Source organism: Garra rufa, chromosome 1, assembly GCF_049309525.1.
Source record: "Garra rufa chromosome 1, GarRuf1.0, whole genome shotgun sequence".
Lineage (NCBI taxonomy): Eukaryota > Metazoa > Chordata > Actinopteri > Cypriniformes > Cyprinidae > Garra > Garra rufa.
The window spans coordinates 105,902,388-105,922,438 of record NC_133361.1 but is presented as its reverse complement, the minus strand read 5'-3'; the positions used below and the strand labels follow the sequence as shown (position 1 = coordinate 105,922,438).

The following is a 20,051-nucleotide window of genomic DNA, read 5'->3' as shown; positions in this document are numbered from 1 at the left end:
CTAGTTATAACATAAATTATAAGTGATTTATGTGTAATGCTGACTTTTGTTATGTTGCTAGGTAGGTATGTTGCTATGAACAGTTCCAACCACACAATGCACTATTTTATTTAGCAGAAGCAAGCATATTTAATGTCTTAAATTTAAATATCTTTAATATAAACAAATATCGAGACAACACAAAGTAAAACAGACAGAATAGAACAGTGAAAATAAAACAGAGTAAGGATCGCTCATTAAAAACAGTTTTTCATTAATATGTATTCTGATGTATTTTGCAGGTGTTTCGTTGGCGCTCATAGTCCTGCACAGTGGCCTGACTGCAATCGAGTGGTGGAGGCCATCTTCACAAAGCTCTGCATGCTCTACCCAAATGCAGTGCGCTGTGAAGGAGTGAGGGTGTCCCGCTTCACAATGGTGGCACGTTCATACAAGCACATCCGAGAGTGCATCCTCACCAATGCTAAGGTGATGAGCGAGGCCACCATCCAGCTCCCAGAAGTGAACGCTGCAACAGTCACACAATGGTAAGTAAATTAGCATTGTTACCTACTGTAAGCCTAAAATTCAAAGCAGTTAATTGACATGGCTGACCAAACCTTGGTTGTTAAATGTTTCTCCCAGGTTCAGCAGGCGTTGCAGGTCGCATGAACAGGAGATTTTGAAACAGGGTATCCAAGCCTCAGACGCACCTATGGCAGGACCTGAGAATCTTCCTGCGGCTATGCAGAAAGGACTGGCACTTTTTTCAGGCAGTTTGGCTGATCCTCACCTTTTTGTCTTGCCACCAAACACTGCTGGAGAGGCAAAACTGAAGAGGAAGTCACAACCTCAGGCCATCACACAAGCTCCGCCATCACATCAAGGACTCCCTGTCATTGCACCAGCACCACCCCTCTCTCTTTCATTTTGCCATCAGTTCCGCTTCCTACACTGTTAGCTGCAAATGCACCAGCCTCTACAGTGCCTGGTGCCTCACAGGTGATGTTCTTCAACATCCCTTTACCTTCAGCTATACCACCATCAGCTCAGGCACAGACAAGTCAAGCTGTTCCTTACTCCACTCAGCAATATAGGAAGAGAAAACAGGAGAGGGAGCAGACCGGAGTCATCACTAGAAAATATGTGAGGTAGACTGATGTTATACTTTGCAAAAAGTGTAACAAAGAGAGAAAGCCACCATCACATGTTCAGTACTTTGGCAACTGGTACTGCGAAGAGTCTGAGACTCAATCATATGATGAATGGAGGGCTGTGCTAAAGGAACGAGGCTATAGGAAAAAGAAACCAGGAAATGACCCTCCAGCTTCTTAAAATAGCTCCTTAGCATTTTATTTTTGTTTATTTGGTTAATGTTTGCCTTATTTTGCGTTTTTGTAATTGATTTGGCTTCTTTTTCAAAAAAAAAATCTTCACTTGTTTTCTTTACTGCATGCTTCTGTTGAGAAATATAACATTTAAGGTAAATGTTTGTTAGATTTATGTAATGGTAAGTTTACTTTGTTATTTTATTTATTTATATCTTGTGTGTTTTTACTGTTGTTGTTTTTGGCTGTGTCAGAATTGCACTACTGTGGTAACTGTTTTGGTTTATTATTTATTATTTCCTCGATTGAAGTAAATGTTTGTTTTGTTTTACTATTTATTATTTTCACTACTGAGTTAGTTAAATTATTTAAGTTATTTTGCTTTACTGTTTATTATTATTTTCACTGTGTAGGTACATGTTTATTTTTGTTTACTATTTATTATAATTTTTACTACTGTGATAAACATTTGTTTTGGTATTTAACCATTTATTATTTTAAACTGATGTCTCAAAATTGCACTTTCCATTTTAAACGTTTTATTGACTTTAAAAATCTATAATTAAAAAGGCTTGCCCTCACATTTTTGTCATTGTGCCTATTTGTGTGCTCAAAATAATGAATCTGTAAAAACACAATTTAAAAAAGGCATTTCATAACTGTCACGTATCTGGTCTATCCTGTCATCATGAACTCTTGCACCACACTTCTGGACTGCAATCCCCACAAGCCACTGCACCAATCACTGCACACATCTGCTCCTCGTTTTCCACTGAACTGATTGCTGCAAACACCTGTTTCACATTTTCCCACATGCATTTAAGCCACACACTTCCGGCGCGAAGTCTTATCGTTCCTCATGGTCATAATTCTAAGCGTTTTTCTCTGTGTTGGATTTCCCGTTTTCCCCCTGGACTGTGTATCTCGTTTCTGATTCTTGCTACATACCATTGTGACCATTGCCTGAGTATCGAACTGTTTACTGGATTTCCTACGTTGTTCCTGTTTTCCGGTGATTACTCTTGCTTGTTGACGATTCTCAATAAATGCTGCAAATGGATCCGTACGTCTCAGACCTTCCCTGTGACAATAACTTTATATAAATGTAAAGGCCTGCTCAAAATAAAAAAGGGGCAGGCAGAATAAAGCAGAAAATATAAATACGTAAAATGTTAGAATAACTAGAATATCTAATATAATTAGAACATTTATATTTATAATAATTTATATATGTTTTCTATACTGTAAAAGTGTCAAATATGGCTGTGTTATTTATATTTGTATAACAAATATAAATATTATTCATATTTGTATATTATTATATATTAATTATAGTAATACTGAAACAGTTAAAGAATAAAGTAAAAGTAAATTATTAATTTAAAAAAATGTTTATTATTCATTTAAAAAAATTTACAATTAAAAGCATAACAGTTTAGTTTCTGGCATTGGCGCAATGGATAGCGCATTGGACTGCCAGATGAGGCCATTCAAAGGTTGTGGGTTCGAATCCCACCAGAGTCACGCTTTATGCCATTTTGTTAAGCCCATAATAAGAATGTTGCCCTCGGACAGCAGAAATCATTTTGAGGCCTCCTGTTCTCAGCGTACATTGATAAAAAAAAAAATGTTAATCATATTTAAAAGGTAGCAAAACATGCCAAGAACCAATTCATTGAGGTATGGCAATCACTGTCTTGCATCAAGTGGAGGCAGCAGGACGTTCAAAGTGTTGATTCATGCATCCTCTGAGCCACCCTCCCCACGCCTTCCCGAGAGAGCATGCGCTCTCTTACCGTTGGACGGCCACAGAACCGAAAGTTCAGCCTTCACGCGGCTCTGTTTGCTACCCCATTACGGCTCTGTGGCGCAATGGATAGCGCATTGGACTTCTAGACTGCCAGACGAAGCCATTCAAAGGTTGTGGGTTCGAGTCCCACCAGAGTCGTGGCTTTTGGCTTTCTAGTAACTCTCATACTGTGCAGTGTTGCCCTCAGGCAGTAGAAATTTGTAGACATTCTCTTTTAAGCATACCAGCACCTGGCCCACCTCTGGATGTTTTGACCCTCTGAGTCACCCTCCCGACAGCCTTGCATGCGGTTTGGCGCCGTGGCTTAGTTGGTTAAAGTGCCTGTTTCGTAAACAGGAGATCCTGGGTTCAAATCCCATCGGTGCCTTGGGCGGCTTTGCAGTCCAGCAAGCGCAAGCTATTCCGAAAGCGACCCGGAAACTAGGACAGCGAGTGGTTAATTTTGCAAACCGCCCCGACTCAGTTGTTGGCAAACGCCTTAAAGCTGTCCAGCGCCCGGTCAGCCAACCCCTGGCCTCTTCTCTGGAAGCCTGGATCGTCTGAGTCGCCCTCCCGGAGGGTGAACGTGCTGCCAGGCTAGTCTAGTAAACAGGAGCTCCTGCGTTCGAACCCCAGCGATGCCTTTGGCTGCGCGCCACAATACAGCCGAGCTCGTGCTTTACCAAAAAACGGACAGCGAATGGGGACACAGAGAAGCTCGAGGTAAGCGGGCGGTTTCTCTTGCAACACTACCCTCTCACCTGCTTTTGAAGGATAGCATCCCAGGCTAACGGATCCAACCGAGGAGGCGCCGTGGCTTAGCTGGTCAAAGCGCCTATCTTGTAAACAGGAGATCCTGGGTTCGAATCCCAGCGGTGCCTTTCCACCAGTGGCTGTCTCTGGCCTCACTGTTGGATGGGAGACCCCAACTACACTGCATATTTTTGAACCGTGCCTCAATTGTGCAAAGACCTGAGGACCTGTCTTTCTGCCCACACAGCGTGCCACTCGGCTGAGCTGGATGGGCACAAATCTGTAAGAAAAGCCCTCAGTGGCACAGCCTGGCATACCCACCAGAGTCGTGCTTTTTGGAATTTTGTTAAGCCAGTACTAAGCCCATAATAAGAGTGTTGCTCTCGGACAGAAGAAACCATTTTGAGGCCTTCTGTTCTCAGCAAACATTGATAAAAAAAAAGGTCAATTATATTTAAAAGGTAGCAAAACATGCCCAAGAACCAATTCAGTGAGGTGTGGCAATCACTGTCTTGCATCAAGTGGAGGCAGCAGGACGTTCAAAGTGTTGGTTCATGCATCCTCTGAGCCGCCCTCCCCACGCCTAGCAAGAGGAGTGGCGCCGTGGCTTAGTTGGTTAAAGCGCCTGTCTAGTAAACAGGAGATCCTGGGTTCGAATCCCAGCGGTGCCTTGCAAACGACAGGTTGGATCTTTTTGCTCTCCCTTGGACCTGAGGCCCTTACAGTGCCTCTGTCTTTCAAACGACACCGCAATTGTGCAGAGACCCGAGGGCCTGTCCTTCCTGCAGAGAGAGCATGCGCTCTCTTACCTTTGGACGGCCACAGACCCGAAACGTCAGCCTTCACGCGGCTCTGCATGCTACCCCCTTATGGGCTCTATGGCGCAATGGATAGCGCATTGGACTTCTAGACTGCCAGACGAGGCCATTCAAAGGTTGTAGGTTCGAGTCCCACCAGAGTCGTGGCTTTTGGCTTTCTAGTAACTCTCATACTGTGCAGTGTTTTCCTCAGGCAGTAGAAATTTGTAGACATTCTCTTTTAAGCGTACCAGCACCTGGCCCGCCTCTGGATGTTTTGACCCTCTGAGTCACCCTCCCGACGACCTCGCATGTTGGTTTGTGCCGTGGCTTAGTTGGTTAAAGCGCCTGTCTAGTAAACAGGAGATCCTGGGTTTGAATCCCATTGGTGCCTTGCAAACGACAGGTTGGATCTTTTTGCTCTCCCTTGGACCTGAGGCCCTTACAGTGCCTCTGCCTTTCAAACGACACCGCAATTGTGCAGAGACCCGAGGGCCTGTCCTTCCTGCAGAGAGAGCATGCGCTCTCTTACCGTTGGACGGCCACAGACCCGAAACGTCAGCCTTCACGCGGCTCTGCATGGGACTCCCTTATGGGCTCTGTGGCGCAATGGATAGCGCATTGGACTTCTAGACTGCTAGACGAGGCCATTCAAAGGTTGTGGGTTCGAGTCCCACCAGAGTCGTGGCTTTTGGCTTTCTAGTAACTCTCATACTGTGCAGTGTTTTCCTCAGGCAGTAGAAATTTGTAGACATTCTCTTTTAAGCGTACCAGCACCTGGCCCGCCTCTGGATGTTTTGACCCTCTGAGTCACCCTCCCGACAGCCTTGCATGCGGTTTGGCGCCGTGGCTTAGTTGGTAAAAGTGCCTGTCTCGTAAACAGGAGATCCTGGGTTCAAATCCCAGCGGTGCCTTGGGCGGCTTTGCAGTCCAGCAAGCGCAAGCTATTCCGAAAGCAACAAGGATAGCTAGGACAGCGAGTGGTTAATTCTGCAAACCACCCCGACTCAGTTGTTGGCAAACGCCTTAAAGCTGTCCAGCGCCCGGTCAGCCAACCCCTGGCCTCTTCTCTGGTAGCCTGGATCGTCTGAGTCGCCCTCCCGGAGGGAACGTGCTGCCAGGCTAGTCTAGTAAACAGGAGATCCTGCGTTCGAATCCCAGCGATGCCTTTGGTTGCGCGCCACAATACAGCCGAGTTTGTGCTTTACCAAAAAACGGACGGCGAATGGGGACACAGAGGAGCTCGAGGACAGCGGGTGGTTTCTCTTGTAACACTACCCTCTCACCTGCTTTTGAAGGCTTGCATCCTAGGGTCCAACCGAGGAGGCGCCGTGGCTTAGCTGGTCAAAGCGCTTGTCTTGTAAACAGGAGATTCTGGGTTCGAATCCCAGCGGTCCCTTGGGCTGCACTCCAGTCCAGCAAGCAAGCCTAAATTTTGCACAGACCTGCTTGCTCAGTGCACAGCTTGCCTCTTGGCCAAGCTGGACAGGCTCTGTGGCGCAATACATAGCGCATTGGACATCTGGACTGCTAGATGAGGCCATTCAAAGGTTGTGGGTTCAAGTCCCACCAGAGTTGTGCTTCTTGGAATTTTGTTAAGCCCATACTAAGCCCATAATAAGAGTGTTGCCCTCAGACAGCAGAAACCATTTTGAGGCCTCCTGTTCTCAGTGTACATTGATTTAAAAAAAAATGTCAATCATATTTAAAAGGTAGCAAAACATGCCCAAGAACCAATTCAGTGAGGTATGGCAATCACTGTCTTGCATCAAGTGGAGGCAGCAGGACATTCAAAGTGTTGATTCATGCATCATCTGAGCCGCCCTCCCCACGCCTTACATGCGGGGTGGCGCCGTGGCTTAGTTGGTTAAAGTGCCTGTCTTGTAAACAGAAGACCTTGGGTTCAAATCCCAGCGGTGCTTTGGGCGGTTTTCCAGTCCAGCAAGCGCAAGCTTTTCCGAAAACGACCCGCAAACAGGGATAGCAAGGCCAGCAAGTGGGTAATTTTGCAAACCGCCCGACTCAGTTGTTGGCAAACGCCTTAAAGCTCTCTAGCGCCCGGTCAGCCAACCCCTGGCTTCTTCTCTGGAAGCCTGGATCGTCTGAGTCGCCCTCCCGGAGGGAACGTGCTGCCAGGCTAGTCTAGTAAACAGGAGATCCTGCGTTCGAATCTCAGCGATGCCTTTGGTTGCGCGCCACAATACAGCCGAGCTTGTGCTTTACCAAAAAACGGACGGCGAATGGGGACACAGAGGAGCTCGAGGACAGCGGGCGGTTTCTCTTGTAACACTACCCTCTCACCTGCTTTTGAAGGATAGCATCCCAGGCTCCAACCGAGGAGACGCCGTGGCTTAGCTGGTCAAAGCGCTTATCTTGTAAACAGATTCTGGGTTCGAATCCCAGCGGTCCCTGGGGCTGCACTCCAGTCCAGCAAGCAAGCCTAAATTGTGCACAGACCTGCTTGCTCAGTGCACAGCTTGCCAGTCGGCCAAACTGAATAGGTTCTGTGGCGCAATGCATAGTGTATTAGACTTCTAGATTGCCAGATGAGGCCATTCAAAGGTTGTGGGTTCAAGTCCCACCAGAGTTGTGCTTTTTGGAATTTTGTTAAGCCCATACTAAGCCCATAATAAGAGTGTTGCCCTCAGACAGCAGAAACCATTTTGAGGCCTCCTGTTCTCAGTGCACATTGATTTAAAAAAAATGTCAATCATATTTAAAAGGTAGCAAAACATGCCCAAGAACCAATTCAGTTAGGTATGACAATCACTGTCTTGCATCAAGTGGAGGCAGCAGGACGTTCAAAGTGTTGATTCATGCATGTGGGTTGGCGCCATGGCTTAGTTGGTCAAAGCGCCTGTCTAGTAAACAGGAGATTCTGGGTTCAAAACCCAGCAGTCCCTTGGGCTGCGTTCTAGTCCAGAAAGCGTGTCTAAATTGTGCACAGACCTGCTTGCTCAGTGCACAGCTTGCCACTCGGCCAAGCTGGATGTGCTCTCTGGCGCAATGGATAGCGTATTAGACTTCTAGACTGCCAGATGAAGCCATTCAAAAGTTGTGGGTTCGAGTCCCATCAGATTTGTGCTTTCTGGAATTTTGTTAAGCCCATACTAAGCCCATAATAAGAGTGTTGCCCTCAGACAGCAGAAACCATTTTGAGGCCTCCTGTTCTCAGTGTACATTGATTTAAAAAAAATGTCAATTATATTTAAAAGGTAGCAAAACATGCCCAAGAACCAATTCAGTGAGGTATGGAAATCACTGTCTTGCATCAAGTGGAGGCAGCAGGACATTCAAAGTGTTGATTCATGCATCCTCTGAGCCGCCCTCCCCACGCCTTACATGCGGGGTGGCGCCGTGGCTTAGTTGGTTAAAGTGCCTGTCTTGTAAACAGAAGATCTTGGGTTCAAATCCCAGCGATGCTTTGGGCGGTTTTCCAGTCCAGCAAGCACAAGCTTTTCCGAAAACGACCCGCAAACAGGGATAGCAAGGCCAGCGAGTGGGTAGTTTTGCAAATCGCCCAGACTCAGTTGTCGGCAGACGCCTTAAAGCTGTCCAGCGCACGGTCAGCCAACCCCTGGACTCTTCTCTGGAAGCCTGGATCGTCTGAGTCGCCCTCCCGGAGGGCGAACGTGCTGCCAGGCTAGTCTAGTAAACAGGAGATCCTGCGTTCGAATCCCAGCGATGCCTTTGGTTGCGCGTCACAATACAGCCGAGCTCGTGCCTTACCAAAAAACGGACAGCGAATGGGGACACAGAGAAGCTCGAGGTTAGCGGGCGGTTTCTCTTGCAACACTACCCTTTCACCTGCTTTTGAAGGATAGCATCCCAGGCTAACGAATCCAACCGAGGAGGCGCCGTGGCTTAGCTGGTCAAAGCGCCTGTCTTGTAAACAGGAGATCCTGGGTTCGAATCCCAGCGGTGCCTTTCCACCGGTGGCTGTCTCTGGCCTCACTGTTGGGTGGGAGACCCCAACTACACTGTATATTTTTGAACCGTGCCTCAATTGTGCAAAGACCTGAGGACCTGTCTTTCTGCCCACACAGCGTGTGTCACTCGGCTGAGCTGGATAGGCACAAATCTGTAAGAAAAGCCCTCAGTGGCCCAGCCTAGCATATTGACTGGCTCTGTGGCGCAATGGATAGTGCCTTGGACTTCTAGAATTCCAGATGAGGCCATTCAAAGGTTGTGGGTTTGAGTCTCACCAGAGCCGTGCTTTTTGCCATTTTGTTAAGCCCATACTGCACAGTGTTGCCCTCGCACAGCAGAAACCATTTTGAGGCCTCCTGTTCTCAGCGTACATTGATTAAAGAAAAAGTCAATCATATTTAAAAGGTAACAAAACATGCCCAAGAAGCAATTCATTGAGGTATGGCAATCACTGTCTTGCATCAAGTGGAGGCAGCAGGATGTTCGAAGTGTTGATTCATGCATCCTCTGAGTCACCCTCCCGACAGCCTTGCATGCTGGTTGGCGCCGTGGCTTAGTTGGTTAAAGTGCCTGTCTAGTAAACAGGAGATCCTGGGTTCGATTCCCAGCGGTGCCTTGCAAACGACAGGTTGGATCTTTTTGCTCTCCCTTGGACCTGAGGCCCTTACAGTGCCTCTGCCTTTCAAACGACATCGCAATTGTGCAGAGACCCGAGGGACAGCAGAAACCATTTTGAGGCATCCTGTTCTCGGCGTACATTGATTTAAAAAAAATATCAATCATATTTAAAAGGTAGCACAACATGCCCAAGAACCAATTCAGTGAGGTATGGCAATCACTGTCTTGCATCAAGTGGAGGCAGCAGGACGTTCAAAGTGTTGATTCATGCATCCTCTGAGCCGCCCTCCCCACGCCTAACATGCGGGGTGGTGCCGTGGCTTAGTTGGTTAAAGTGCTTGTCTTGTAAACAGGAGATCCTGGGTTCAAATCCCAGCAGTGCCTGGGGTGGCATTCCAGTCCAGCAAGCACTTCCGAAAGCGACCCGCAAACAGGGATAGCAAGGGCAGCAAGTGGGTCATTTTGCAAATCGCCCAGACTCAGTTGTCGGCAAACGCCTTAAAGCTGTCCAGCGCACGGTCAGCCGACCCTTGGCCTCTTCTCCCGAAGCCTGGATCGTCTGAGTCGCCCTCCCGGAGGGCGAACGTGCTTCCAGGCTAGTCTAGTAAACAGGAGATCCTGCGTTTGAATCCCAGCGATGCCTTTGGTTGCGCGCCACAATACAGCCGAGCTCGTGCTTTACCAAAAAACGGACAGCGAATGGGGATACAGAGAAGCTCGAGGTAAGCGGGCGGTTTCTCTTGCAACACTACCCTCTCACCTGCTTTTGAAGGATAGCATCCCAGGCTAACTAGTCCAACCGAGGAGGCGCCGTGGCTTAGCTGGTCAAAGCGTCTGTCTTGTAAACAGGAGATCCTGGGTTTGAATCCCAGCGGTGCCTTTCCACCAGTGGTTGTTTCTGGCCTCACTGTTGGATGGCAGACCCCAACTACACTGCATATTTTTGAACCGTGCCTCAATTGTGCAAAGACCTGAGGACCTGTCTTTCTGCCCACACAGCGTGCCACTCGGCTGAGCTGGATAGGCACAAATCTGTAATTTCCGGAAACAGGGATAGCTAGGGCAGCGAGTGGTTAATTTTGCAAACCGCCCCGACTCAGTTGTTGGCAAACGCCTTAAAGCTGTCCAGCGCCCGGTCAGCCAACCCCTGGCCTCTTCTCTGGAAGCCTGGATCGTCTGAGTCGCCCTCCCGGAGGGAACGTGCTGCCAGGCTAGTCTAGTAAACAGGAGATCCTGCGTTCGAATCCCAGCGATGCCTTTGGTTGTGCGCCACAATACAGACGAGCGCGCCACAATACAGCCGAGCTTGTGCTTTACCAAAAAACGGACGGCGAATGGGGACACAGAGGAGCTCGAGGACAGCGGGCGGTTTCTCTTGCAACACTACCCTCTCACCTGCTTTTGATGGTGCCTTTCCACCGGTGGCTGTCTCTGGCCTCACTGTTGGATGGGAGACCCCAACTACACTGTATATTTTTGAACCGTGCCTCAATTGTGCAAAGACCTGAGGACCTGTCTTTCTGCCCACGCAGCGTGCCACTCGGCTGAGCTGGATAGGCACAAATCTGTAATTTTGTAAAGGCCTTTAAAGAGTTTAGCATCACTATAGAAGAGAAAGATGAGGAAGAGGGTAATGAGGATCTGTCTTTTGTACACATTGATTCATCAGTTCCAGAGTATAACGAGAATGGAATTGTTTTGCCAACCCACTTGAGGTGTGCATGCCACACCTTGGGCCTCATGTATCAACGCTGCGTACGCACAAAAACTTTGCGTACGCCAGATTTCATGCTCACGTTTGGATTTACTAACGATGAAATTAACGTGAGAATGTGCGATGATCCACGCCAACTCCATGTCTGGCGTACGTGTATTTTTTGTGCATGTGTTTGTTTTATTTCCCTTGGCGACTCCTAGAGGCAATTATTTTAAATTGCACACTACAAAGTATCGCACCAACACATGTGGAAAACATTGCTATTAATTTATAATTGATAAAATGGGTTAATTGAGACAATATTTTTCTACCAATTATGTGATTTAGAACATATAAAAGCATTTACAAATGTATACATCCCTTAGTCTATGGCAATGGCAGTGTTGGCCTTATTGGAGGACATTGTCAATGGCCAAATCCGAAGGGAACGCGTTTTTAGGGATCACAGTGATTTTCTGGCCCACGATGATGACTGGCTTATAAGCTGTTTCAGATTTCCAAGAGCTATCCTCTTGGAGCTCTTTGCTGAGTTGGGTCCAAATTTGGAGACAGCGAGGAGCCACGCATTACCCGTTCCCTTACAGGTGCTGATAACGCTTGGTTTCCTGGCAAATTGTTCTTTCCAAAGGGAACTGGCAGATCGCTCGGGGTTAAGCCAGTCGTCTTTGAGCCGTGCAATGCCAGCTGTATGGGACGGGATCATCCGCATGTCTAGCAGGTATATAAGATTTCCATACCATGCAGTTGACCAGTCAAACAAAGCGCAATTTGCAGCGATCACCGGTTATCCTAATGTAAGCGCAAGCGATCGACTGCACGGACATTGCTATAAAGGCGCCATCTGAAGAACAATTTGGATACGTGAATCGCAAACAGCTAAGTTTTACTTTATTTTATTTTATTGAGCGTAATTATTTAACTGCATATCAGGAGACCGCGGTTATCCATTAAAGACGTGGCTGTTAACCCCCCTCAACAACCCACAAACTGACCAAGAGCGCAGATACAATGATGCCCATTCTCACACTTGTAGAGCGGGCGATTGGGCAGCTGAAATGCTGGTGGCACCAGAGCCGTGCACAGACCTTTTGAGGGGCATGTGCTGAAACTGAAAAAAGGGCACCCCCCTTATATATATATATATATCTTATGTAAACTAATTCAAACAACACTGCGATCCACTGGGATGTCCCTCTCAATGGCTATATAATATGATGAAATGTTAATAAATTACATCATGTAATTTACAAGCATCAGCAAATTCAGCAGATAACCATAAAATCAAAATAGAAATTTCTTATAAAATATTTTACCTAGCTGACAAGGATCACTCGGTTGCTTTGTGTCAAACTAAATCACATTATGTCAACATCACACCGTGTGGTGAGGCATTATATGAACCTTTATAGACATAGGCCTACTATTGTTTATTTCATAAAGACAACGTTGCACTTATTCAAACAAGATATTTTACCGTTACAAGACAACGATGTTCATCTGCTTGCGCTCTATGACTCTGACTGATGCGCTGAAACGTAGGCTAAGTCGCCGCTGTTCTCCACCTGCACCTTTACATCGGACCATTTCTTTTTTAATTCGTTCACAGTGCGATGTTCAAACCCCACTGCGTTAACCGCGTCAGCTAAACTCTCCCACTCTATTTTTTTTTTTTTACAAACTTGCAAATAACAGTTTTTCTCCGGTCTACCGGTGAGGAGCACCTTCAAATCACATTCTGTTAAGTTTCTCTTGCTTGCTTTTTCGTTTGGTTTTGCCAAAGTGGAGTCATTACCATATTATTACGGGGGAGGAGGCAGGGAGGGGTTTTGCGCTTGTGCATGTGCGCTCAGTTTCACGTTAATTCAGATGTACAAAGAGATATGCGTGGAATTCCGCGTACGCAGTGTTTCATACATCTGATTTTTTTAGTGCGTACGCACATTTACAGCTTTGTCCGTACGCTATGTTTTAGTATGAATTCAACGCAAGTCTTTGTACATGAGGCCCCTTGAGTTTAGTGGCCACCACAGATGCAAAGAAAGCCATGAGAGACAATCCTAGTCTCTCTCGTCTCAACCATGCCACAATGGGTAAATGTTCTGCATTATGGAATGCATCAGGCAGACCATAGAGTGCCGAGAAGCTCTCTGAGGTGTTAAACTGCAGGCTGATCACACCATGTCCAACACGATGGAACTCTCTCTATGACAGTCTCAACCAGTTGAACACTCAAAGAGGAAAACTTGGAGATATCATGTTGGAATTGAACCTACCTTCATTCAGGGATGCTGAACTAGATTACCTGGAGGAGTACACCAAAATCTTGAAGCCCCTTGCAGTTGCCATTGATCGATTACAGGGCCAGTCATCCTACTATTATGCTGAGCTTCTTCCCACCCTGTTTGCTGTGGAATCTAAACTTGAAGCTTTACGTTCCTCCAATACTGTGCTCACCATTTGCAATCCATTATGGATGGTTTCAGAAGCAGATTCAGCAGCTTTCTACAACTTAAACCAGAAGTCAATGAGGCAATCCTGGCAAGTGTAACCCATCCATACTTCAAAATGCACTGGCTACCCCAGCAATTGTCAGGGGGAAAAAAACGAATCCATGAACTAATGATCCAGTCAGCAGCAGACCTTGGGCTTGTTATGGAGAGTGGGTCAAGTTCAACAACTGCTGATGGTGAAGTGGAAGACTTTTTTTTGTCTTTTCTGAAGATGTTGTGGTCTCTGGCAAGTCTACACACAGCAAAGCTGAACTGGAGACATTGCACTTCCTAGAAGATCTGAGAAAGGAGTTGGAAGTCTTGGACCAGTATCCACTTATTAGACAACTGTTTGTGAGGTTTAACACAATCATCCCCTCTTCAGCTCCTGTAGAACGCTTGTTTTCATTTGCAGGCTTAATCAATAGGCCACACAGACGACGCCTGAAACCCAATCTTTTTGAAAAGCTGGTAGTGCTAAAGGGTATCGAATAGATGGATGTGTGAAACACACAGGAACACCATCAGTTATATAATGGACTTTGTGTTATTGAATTCTTGTTACCGAGTTGAAGTCTTGATGGTAATAAAACATAATAAAAGATGTTTGGAGAAAAAAAAATTGATTTGTTTTTCCTAAAGGGCAGGGGAAGGGAAGATCATTTCTAATCAGTAGTACACATCTAAATGTTTTTGTTTTGCATTTAGAATATGTCCAGATATATTTCAGCCTAATAGGGATACCTGCACTTGATGGCCAATTTCACATGTATTTTGTGTATTTTAAAAATACTGTATTTGTATTTAAATACATTTTTTTACACAGTATTTTGTATTTGTATTTAAATAAATTTCGATGTATTTATGCCCATCTCTGTCTGTATTTGACAGCGACTCGATTTACAGAAATGAAACTGGTGGCAGATTTGTCTGGTCCAGGCTTAGATTTGTCATTTACAATTGATGAAGGAGGAGTAACAACACTGACTGCTAACATTAATGGTGCTGAGGTTAGCATTCGTTGTTGTTGTGTCAAGTGTTATGCCTGGCAGAATGACTGATGCAAAACCAAAGTTTCACCGTTGTGTAAGATGTGGGCTGCTGCAAAGGATTGCCAGGTTTCAGCCAAGTGTCACTGCAAAAATCTCTGTAGCAGGTGACTTTGGTGAAGATGCATTCAAACTAGGGGTGTAACGATACACCAAAGGCACGGTTCGGTTCGGTTCACGGTTTTGGAGCCACGGTTCGGTTCGGTTCGGTTCGGTTCGGTTTCTGTTTGCTGTGGGGTTAGGGTTGATGTCATCTTAACAACAATGCTAAGGAACAATAGATTCACTTAATAACAAGAACAACTAAACTTTTTCTTTATAAACTTTGGCAACCCATTTTAGTACAGTCAGGATACCTGAGTAAGTTAGTGAAAATTAGACATTCACTTGTCCGAGTGAAAAATGTACTTGTCCGGGGCAAAAAAATGCCTTTTTTGCTGTAAATTAATCCATTCTGAAGCAACAGTCTCATCACTACTCTATAAGGTCTTACTTTAATCTGAATATTTGTGATATTTGCCTTAAATTGATTTCTAGGACACTTTTTAACTTTATTTTCCTAACCTTACAAACTGTATGTGTCATCATTCACATCAAATTCTTAAATTTTATCAATACATCAAATTAGAATAATTAGACTCTGTATGGTTGCACAAATTAAATCAGTATCAACAAACTCCATCTTCCCATTGCACAGGAAAAACCGGGCCTGCAATGAAATTGACATTTAACTGTATTTACTTAGACTGTTTAATGAAGATAAGAGGTTCCAAAAAATGCATTTACACAGTAAAATTGCAAATACATAAGTAATGTAATAAGATTAATGTTATACTTTTTTTAAAACATAAATTTAAAATATTGGAAAAATGCAATACCTTTAAATATGAAATCGAACCACCAATAGGTGGCAGTAGTCACTGTCTTAATGAGCAAGTCACGGATTCAATAGATGGATTCAACCAGTTCGTTCACTGACTCGATTCATTAAAAAAAATGCTAAATCATTCAGTACTGAAATACCGCTGTGTTGCTCGGAGATTCACGGAGAGGTTCTGCTGTTGCTTAGAACTATTTTCGTTTGCAAAAATGGTTAATGATGTGTCTAAAATGTAAGTCAGTTAATATTAACTACTAGTTTATTGAACTACTGTTGTTTAAAATCAATGTCACTCACGTTTGCAATCGTAATGGTGCTTTCCTACCACAGTATGTTTGTTCATGCTTGTTTCTTTGTGTATGCTGTTGAGCCTGTTAGCGTTGATTTTCCGTGAGTCAGATAGCTTGCACGAGCTTGATACTTGATACTGTCCGTTTTCAGTCATCTTAAGTAATAAAATCAGAATTATGCTCACCAAAGTTTCGTTGCTGCGCTAGTTATTGTTTGTAATTGATGTTTTAATCAGGTTGCTTGTCCGGTCGGGCAAGTAAAATCCCCTTTCACTTGCCCTTTCACAAAATCCACTTGTCCCGGACAAGCGTTAATGTCGTGCCCTGAGTAGAGTGTGATCGCTCACTCAAGTCACATGACATGACATGCACTTGGAAAATACTAACTTTAGAATATAATATTCGGAACAAAATTTAGAACAAAAGCTCATCATTACTAATACAATTTAATCAAATGTGATAAAATAAAGATGTTAAATTAGTTAGAGACAAGTGACGTCAACCTCAACAATGGGCAGCAGGGGGCGTGAGAGTACCGCGGTATGCCACGAGAGTTTCGCGATACGTATCGTGGTTGGTGTATCGCGATATTTCGGTTCGGTTTGTAATATCGTTACACCCCTATTTCAAACTGTCCAATTCAGTTTTGAAGAATCATTTGGAGGAAGAGGGACTGGTAAACTTGCTCTTGGATGCACAGAATGTTGAGGAGCATTTACTGGAAATGGGGATGTGTTCTTTTTCAAGATATAAAACAATATTGTGATGGCATTTAGCAAAGTGAAGGATGAAAGAAAGTCTCAAGCTGAAGGTGAACTTGAATAAGCAAATTTGCTTGGAGAGGCAGCCAATTTGCTTGGAGTAGATCAGGAAAGTGAGATGGAAAGTTGGGTTGACGAGTGTGCAGAAATGGGAAGTGAGGTTTTGTTGCCTGAGGCTATGCCAACTTAAGCCAAGAAGTTAGACAAACCTCCTGAAGCTGGCAATTTGTTGGATAAACCTGCAACATTGAGTGAGCATGTTGGTTTATTATTGTGTATGCAATCTTTTATTCAAAACGGAAGAAGTGCTGTTAAATTTATTAGCCGTTTGTATTTAAAATAAAAATGTTTCCACTAAAAGAATATTCAAGAATTTAAAAAAAAAATTTTTTAGATATTAATATTTGTAGTTTTTTGAACATGCTTATTTATAAGTTGGTTAATTTAAGAAATTTTTTGTCATTATCAATATTTTAAGTTGAAATGGTGTTATAAACATTGTTTATTTTATAGCGTAAATTTATTTATATTGTGGTAATTGTAATGTAAATTGCCCCTTTAACGCCGGTTTCACACTGCACGCGTAAGCAGGGCGTAAGCAGCGCGTGCGCAGCACGTAAGCAGAGCAGAAGCAGCGCGCATCTATTTTGCTTTCACACTGGCAGCGTTTGTCGCGCGCAGCTGAACCGCAGCTTGTCTACTGCAAATATATGAGTATCGTTCATTCGGTCACGCATTTCAGGTGTTCTCCGTCAACTGTCTGTTATGTGCATTGAATTGTGATATGGTTGTATGTTGTAGATTTAAGTAGCAAATGAGAAACGCTAAAATATTGAATATATTTTTAGACAAATGATTACCAGTTTGGTTTAAGGTAATTAAAGCAACAGTTTATCAATAACGAAAAGAATATGTAAAAAGTATGGTATTTGGGGTACAAATCGCCCCTGCTGTTGGGGCTAAAGGCACAATAATTTACAATATAATTAATAGATGACTGACTTTTACATTTGTTGACATGACATGGATTCATATGGTATATGTCATATTTTTTATGGTGATTGTCCAACTTTGAGATAATCACCACGTTTATAATGAAACCGTCATATTTAAAAACGTAAGACATATCATATAAAAAATACAATTTGTTGTTAAAACTGTAAATCTATATTAAATTATTATAGGATCTCATTGAATACTTTCAGAATCTTCACTTTTAAAACTTTTTTTCTGTATTTTAAAAAATGTTTTATATTAACATTTTAATGACAGTAGCATATATTTATTTATTCTTGTATTTATCAAAACAAGCAGAAAATAGTACAAACTTTGCTAACGTGATTGTTTTGAACAAGTAGGCTAACTTAGACATTATTTACAAAAAAAAAACACACACATTATTTTTGCTGGTGAGCCTTTTAAACCGTGATTGTAATACATGATTTTATGGTGAAAGTGTTATTTTTCGTGTTAATCCGGTCAGTTTTGATCAAGAACGATGCACTGTGGCTTTAATCCAGCGTAAGCGGCGCAGCAAAAATAGACTCGGTGCCAAAATGATCGCGGCACTGACGCTTCTGCTCTGCTCCTGCTACGCGCTGCCGCGCCGTCCCTGCGGGCGGTGTGAATGCTCTCATTCGTTAACATGGGCGCCGAAAAAAATATGCGCTGCTTACGCCCTGCTTACGCGTGCAGTGTGAAACCGGCGTAAGACTTATCGCCATTTTAACGGTGTGTTCACACGGAGCGTCAGCGTCAACGCTTCCCATTGACTTTGAATGGTTGACATAAAGCGTTGCTGAAAAAGAATTGTGGATCCATCGGTGGTGCTTCACTGGCGTTGCTCGCGGCAGAAGTTGAAAAATTCTCAACTTCTGCCACGAGCAACGCCAGTGAAGCGGTGCCGATGGAAGCATCAGCCAATCAGAATCACTCTATAAAAAAACAGTAGCCAGGCGGCAGCCAATCACATTCATCCTGTTCATGAGCAGCAAACTGAAGATAAATTTTAAAATGGAGGAGAAACTCATTATTGCAGTGGGCAATCACCCGGTCCTTTATAACCAATCGCTTTTTATGTACCGGGATTCATACCGGAGAGACCAGGCGGGGAAGGAGGTGGCAGAGGACGTTGGTGAATCTGGTGTGTATTGGACCCGTGAATGACAACTACCATACATAGAATGTACCACCAAAAATAGCGCGTCATCAGCCATCAGAAATTGAGGTTAAATTTCATGTAAAAAATATATACATGATCAGAGTGGTGGGTGATTTTGTACTATTTATTATATATAATAAATATACAAATATATACAGGGTTTTTATATTATTAACGTTAATAAACTGTTCTTTTCCTCAATATTCCTATTTAATTCATAACTACACATTTTATAAATAATTGACAAACACGTGTATATATTCATTTCTCTCTTTTTTTTATTCATTTCTCTCTTTTTTTGCATCTCAGAGGACATATGCAAGACCAGGTGGAAGTCTTTGAGAGACAGGTTTAAAAAAGAAAAAAACAAAGAATGGGGTTTCTCACGCCATTTATCACTGATAGGGAGACATCCAGTAATGTCCACAGGCCTCCATCTCTTTTACCCAGCTCATCTTCTGTCCGAGCATCCCTCAGTCCAGATCCAGAGGACAGCCAGGCCAAGGGAAGCAGTCAGACCAATTCCCAGCAAGCACCTGCAGGCTGAGATGAGACAGGGAATGATGAAGACAGTCAGGCAGACAGAGGCAGACAGACCGTGGCAGGAAGGCAGACGGTGCAGGAGGAAACCAGGGTTACAAACAAGGGAAGGAAAAGAAAGGGACATGAAATTTCCGCTTTTGAAAGGGAAATGTTATCGAGCCCCTGACACAGATGGCTTCACTGCCACGTCCCCCACTGCCTCAAACATCTCCAGAGGATGAAGATGAAATCAGTGGTCCCACCCTGCTCAGCAACTCGTCGAAGGTGTCCGGGGACATCCTGAAGTACCGCTCAAACAGTACCCCATCCAGGCGCAGCTGGTCTGTGATTCTCTCCCCGTTGTTTTCGCTTTCTGAGAATAGAACGTACACAGAAGCGTCGAGTACCACGTCGTTTCAACTTGCGTTGAACGTTCACCGTAACCACAGCAGCTATCGCTGATGCAACCAAATTTGCGTCCATGTTGAATGACAATGAAGCTGTATCTGAGTTTTTGTTGTTGAGTTCCTGTCTAATTTCATTGGCTAACGCTGCTATGACCATGGCGTCAGTGCCAAACTTCAGCCACGCCTTCCGTCAAGCATTGACGCTGACGCCCCATGTGAACACACCGTAAGAGTGTGCAGCAAAGTTTGAGAGAGATGCGTGCCGATCTGATCCAGGTGTAATTAGTGTGCATGCATCCTGTAAAAGTAAGTTGTTCTTGCTTTAATATGCTTAACATTGAGATTAAGTTGTAAACTTGTGGACGATCGCAGTTATGATAATTCTATTGAAAGCTCATAATCAGAGCCTATTTACATGCATGGCATGTATATTTGCAGTGAGATTTCTGTACCGTTTTGCTTATACTGTTGTCATATTTCATGTAGAGATAACTGGCGTTACTAGTTCATAGGCCTGTTGTGCATAAGTGTGTTGATGAAGATTATGTGGTTAAATGACCTATGCGATGCTAATTTGCCCG

The 20,051-nt window shown here is 44.2% G+C and overlaps 14 non-coding genes across 14 annotated transcripts; all 14 read left to right on the top strand.

The window, feature by feature from the left end:
- Window positions 1-3,165: 3,165 nt before the first annotated feature.
- Window positions 3,166-3,255, top strand: trnar-ucu (transfer RNA arginine (anticodon UCU)). Its single transcript is given in 2 exon segments — window positions 3,166-3,202; window positions 3,220-3,255. It is a non-coding gene; the product is annotated as a tRNA-Arg (tRNA).
- Window positions 3,256-3,410: 155 nt separating this feature from the next.
- trnat-cgu (transfer RNA threonine (anticodon CGU)) lies at window positions 3,411-3,484 on the top strand. Its single transcript has one exon. It is a non-coding gene; the product is annotated as a tRNA-Thr (tRNA).
- A 419-nt stretch (window positions 3,485-3,903) lies between these two features.
- Window positions 3,904-3,977, top strand: trnat-ugu (transfer RNA threonine (anticodon UGU)). Its single transcript has one exon. It is a non-coding gene; the product is annotated as a tRNA-Thr (tRNA).
- Window positions 3,978-4,446: 469 nt separating this feature from the next.
- Window positions 4,447-4,520, top strand: trnat-agu (transfer RNA threonine (anticodon AGU)). The gene has a single exon. It is a non-coding gene; the product is annotated as a tRNA-Thr (tRNA).
- Window positions 4,521-4,721: 201 nt separating this feature from the next.
- On the top strand, window positions 4,722-4,811 carry trnar-ucu (transfer RNA arginine (anticodon UCU)). The gene is given in 2 exon segments: window positions 4,722-4,758; window positions 4,776-4,811. It is a non-coding gene; the product is annotated as a tRNA-Arg (tRNA).
- Window positions 4,812-5,241: 430 nt separating this feature from the next.
- On the top strand, window positions 5,242-5,331 carry trnar-ucu (transfer RNA arginine (anticodon UCU)). Its single transcript is given in 2 exon segments — window positions 5,242-5,278; window positions 5,296-5,331. It is a non-coding gene; the product is annotated as a tRNA-Arg (tRNA).
- Window positions 5,332-5,486: 155 nt separating this feature from the next.
- Window positions 5,487-5,560, top strand: trnat-cgu (transfer RNA threonine (anticodon CGU)). The gene has a single exon. It is a non-coding gene; the product is annotated as a tRNA-Thr (tRNA).
- Window positions 5,561-5,971: 411 nt separating this feature from the next.
- Window positions 5,972-6,045, top strand: trnat-ugu (transfer RNA threonine (anticodon UGU)). Its single transcript has one exon. It is a non-coding gene; the product is annotated as a tRNA-Thr (tRNA).
- A 449-nt stretch (window positions 6,046-6,494) lies between these two features.
- trnat-ugu (transfer RNA threonine (anticodon UGU)) lies at window positions 6,495-6,568 on the top strand. The gene has a single exon. It is a non-coding gene; the product is annotated as a tRNA-Thr (tRNA).
- A 1,429-nt stretch (window positions 6,569-7,997) lies between these two features.
- trnat-ugu (transfer RNA threonine (anticodon UGU)) lies at window positions 7,998-8,071 on the top strand. Its single transcript has one exon. It is a non-coding gene; the product is annotated as a tRNA-Thr (tRNA).
- A 428-nt stretch (window positions 8,072-8,499) lies between these two features.
- On the top strand, window positions 8,500-8,573 carry trnat-ugu (transfer RNA threonine (anticodon UGU)). Its single transcript has one exon. It is a non-coding gene; the product is annotated as a tRNA-Thr (tRNA).
- A 545-nt stretch (window positions 8,574-9,118) lies between these two features.
- Window positions 9,119-9,192, top strand: trnat-agu (transfer RNA threonine (anticodon AGU)). Its single transcript has one exon. It is a non-coding gene; the product is annotated as a tRNA-Thr (tRNA).
- Window positions 9,193-9,504: 312 nt separating this feature from the next.
- trnat-ugu (transfer RNA threonine (anticodon UGU)) lies at window positions 9,505-9,578 on the top strand. Its single transcript has one exon. It is a non-coding gene; the product is annotated as a tRNA-Thr (tRNA).
- Window positions 9,579-10,000: 422 nt separating this feature from the next.
- trnat-ugu (transfer RNA threonine (anticodon UGU)) lies at window positions 10,001-10,074 on the top strand. Its single transcript has one exon. It is a non-coding gene; the product is annotated as a tRNA-Thr (tRNA).
- Window positions 10,075-20,051: the final 9,977 nt, after the last annotated feature.